This window comes from Protopterus annectens, chromosome 8.part0 (genome assembly GCF_019279795.1).
Source record: "Protopterus annectens isolate FY-2018-M chromosome 8.part0, PAN1.0, whole genome shotgun sequence".
In the NCBI taxonomy this organism is placed as follows: domain Eukaryota; kingdom Metazoa; phylum Chordata; order Ceratodontiformes; family Protopteridae; genus Protopterus; species Protopterus annectens.
This window is the reverse complement of record NC_056741.1, coordinates 1,430,451,818-1,430,455,935: the sequence shown is the minus strand read 5'-3', so window position 1 is coordinate 1,430,455,935 and position 4,118 is coordinate 1,430,451,818.

Genomic DNA, 4,118 nt, shown 5'->3' with positions numbered 1-4,118 from the left:
TTTGAATTGCCAGGTATCTTTGGTTCATCTCCAGAATATAGAGTCAAATGTTCTAATCAAGCTTGCACTTCTGTCTGCCAATTTAATTATTTTGGGGAGCATGGAGTACTGTTGCAACAAATATGCATGGCTTCTCTGAAGTGGAACCATCTATAAGTCAGTTGACTTCATGGACAGCCTTGTACTGGGTATTCAAGCATCTCTTCCTTAAATTTGTTGCTATAGTATGTATTGCATATGGCACAACTATGCACCGCATATTTTGGCTAAGTTAATATTCTTGACCAGTCCATTATATATAGTATCCTTTTGCACATTCCAGGCTGTAATTCATACATTCTGTCAAGTAGTTGTTATCTAATTTCTTTGGAAACTGTTTTGTCAGTTTGAACCTTAAGCCATAGATACAACTCATTCCATCCTTCAATTAAAATATTGTTGATTTTCTCCTCAGGTTAGATGTACATGATAGTGTTTCAGAGAAGTTAAAATTCTACATCAAAGTTAGCACATGTCCAATATTATTTTTCTTTTATCATTGTTAACTCTGGCAGTTATTCATGCATTTCTGGTAAATATGTTTTATATACTGAATTTTATGTATATAGTTCCTTGCCTCATTCAAAACTAGCTCTGAGTACCTCTGTCCTTGAGGTTTCTTGTACTAAATTGTTGTGGATATGTTTGTAAGGATTTGGTGTCTGCTTCCACCTGAGCTTCTTTACCTTAAATATATGGAATTCCTCAAATCAAAGGCAATTATTTTGCAATGCACCTGGCTTAAAAGTCTCATATTATTCTAATGTTGGTATACATCTATCCAGCTGCTTGACTATTTCAAAAAGTTTTCCTGTTCATTGCTCTGTTCTAGGCTACACTTTGCTCTAAAACGTTTATTACAGGCACAGTTATCTCAGACAGATTGGATACATATGTTGCAAAATATCTTATGGAAATCTTTGTAATGCCTTTTTGTTTAGTGGCCTTGGCATTTGTACAACTACTCTTTCTTTTTCTACATCAGACTTAAGTTTCTCTGGCAATAGAACATGACATGTATTTTAGATTTGTCACTCTTATTTTACATGCTGCCTTATTTAGCTTAAAGTTATGTTGTCTTAATTTGCTCAGCAGCTGTATATGTTTTTTCATGCTTTTGTTGTATCTGATACTACACTACTAGATAATGAATTACTGTATATTTATAAGCCTTCAGATACTTGTACAACAGCTTTTTGGCATACCTCTGGTGCTGATATAACACAAGGTGGAAGTCTAAAGACTCCGTACATTGTCGATGACTACTAAATAATATATACATAGTTTAGAGCTTTGTTCATCTAGATTTATCTACCAGAAATTTGTATTAGCCCTTACCCAATACAAAAATCAGTGTTTGATATCATTAAAACGACTACTACCTTATGTATAAGAAATGAGAAATACTTTCTTTTAATCACTTTAGTCATACATTGTGGAGCAATGCATATGTGAACCTTGTCTTGCTTTATAATAGTAACAATACTATTCATCTGTTCCTGCAGGCTATACCTATTTCTTCATGATGGCTAAGATTTCCATCCATATTAATTCCTGTCTTATTTTACTTATGAGAGCTATTGGTACTTTCCTTCAAGTGAGTATCACTGTCATAGTGTAAGATTTGTATATAAGATTTTGTCAGGCATTTTAAGTTTTTAAATACATCAACATAATCAGGTAGGTAGAGTAAGATTAACATGCAAAGGTAATCAAAAGAAACAGCAACAGCTTCTTTCAGGAATTAACAGCTTCTTAAAACATAAAAAGAATTCAGTCAGACTTTATGTTTTATTTTAGCTTCTGGCTAAGTTTAATACAAATTGTATCATTTAAACCTAAACCTCTAAAGTCATCAGCATATAACTGTCACAGGCTTTCTTCTTGTAACATATAACCATCACTGGCTTTCTTGTAATAACATTGTTTTTGACATCAGCATCCCAGTTTGTGTTATGTATAACTTCCAACACCTGAAAACAAACACTTTTATATTCCTTACAGACTTTATAACACATCGTTAAAATCCCTCTTTCATTGTTTTTTTTAAAACAATGTTATGTGTTCCTTACCTCTTTCATGCAATGTCATTTCAGTTTTCCTTACATAAAATCCTACACATTCTCATGTTGCAGCAAAAGTCAAAAACATTTTCTACAATCTGCTTTCCCCTAACATAATACTTAAACCATGCTTCTAGATCTATAAACATGGCAATTTGTTTAAAACGGTTACAAGCACTGCAGCTTTCACATGCATGTGCACCCTCATTATTCATTCCCTGATTAGCATGTTTTAAATAATGACTGTTATTAAGCTATTATCTTAATTTCCTCATCTATATGTAAATTGTGGGTTCTATATCACTTAGTCGAAATGTCATTTTAGCGAATACCTATTTATTGAATCCTTCTGAGCGAAAGCTCATGTCAACAAACAATTGTTTCAGCAAACCTTCACACAGGGAAAAACACTAGTACGTCAGTTACCAACCGGACAAAAAAAACTACAAAATCTTCAACAAAGCTGTGTGGGTTTGCCCCCCCCACACCCCCCAATGTGGTGGGCTGTCACCCACCTTGCCCCTAACTAAATATACCAACTCTGAGATCGCAGTACAGTGGGGAAAAGGGCATACTCCTGATGATAAATGACTAGTTTCTTTCCCTGTGTGAAAGTTCATTGAAATGATTGTTCAGTGAAGTGAGCTTTTTCTGAAAAGAGTTTGATAAATAGGTATTCACTAAAATGACATTTTGACTAAGTCATATAGACTCAAATTGTGGGTACTTGCCAGCAATTTCAGCTATTGTGATGTTACTATACAAAACATCCCAATTATGCCTGATCACATATACTCTTGCATTACTCATAGTTGTATATGAACTCTACATACATAAACCTCACTTTCACTTTTATAACATTTGTTTCTTCTTTTTGTGCTAAATATGGTATAAAGTCAATATTTTCAACATAATTTTCAACTTTTTTATTTCACTTCTTCATGCAGCATGTAGATACCTTCTGCCCAGCAGTCAATCATGTTCCACCTTCATGACTTCCTTATCGCACTCTCTTATAGTAACACTACCAACAATCCTAAGAAAAATAGCTGCTAGGATGTTCTTTTTAACCTACCTTTGGTGGTAAATGCATCCACAGTACACCATTCAGATTAATGCAACAATGTCTGCTGAAAGGCCAAATTCCTTGTCAAGGGTGGCAAGTTATTCAGCTCTTCATGTAGAGGATGTTTTTTAGTGATGATACTGGTAAGCGGTCCATGATCACCCTATGCATCAATCAGGGCTACTAAGCATTGAACTACATTCACTTGCATATGTAGGTAGTGTATAGCAGACCCTATTAAGACTCAGTTTCATGCACAATGTCATCTGCTGGTGAAGTTGTATATTCTCATGTGCAGTCATCACAGAATGTAGAAAGCAGCAGTGGGACATTTGCCTCATATGTCTGCTCTGAGCTTTCTTCTTATACAGTATGTGTTATGATATGTTCAGCCCTGATAGCTTTTTTGCGAAGTCCCTGGAGTTATTATACTCTATGACCATTTATTCTGGATCTGAAGGCAATAGATCAACATGTTAATTCAGTCTTTCACTGGTCCTGAAGTTCAGACCCATGTATCCTTGGGCCTTACAGATACAATGCTCTTTTGCATTATTCATTTCATAAATACACTACAAAGTTATTTTGTAAATATAAGGCAGTTTGGACTATCAGATATACAAAAAGAACGCCAGGAAATGTAGTTCAAGTATAACAGAAAACAATGAATTACTGTATATGAATAAACAATGAGCATCAGTAGAGCTGGTCTGGTGATAGCAGGTCAAAGAAGTCTTAAGAGTGACTCATTTGGTGCTCTAGCAGGGACCTCTTGAAGAGATTTATGAATAATTATTCCTGACTACACCATGCATTACCCCAGGTATCAACTCTACTTGACCATTTGTGGGCTTAGGATGCATTCTTCTATTACCTCATATATGTTGGTTTATGGGATCCATAGAGATGCTCAACTGCATCTTTCATCGAATCCCAAATTGGGGACTATA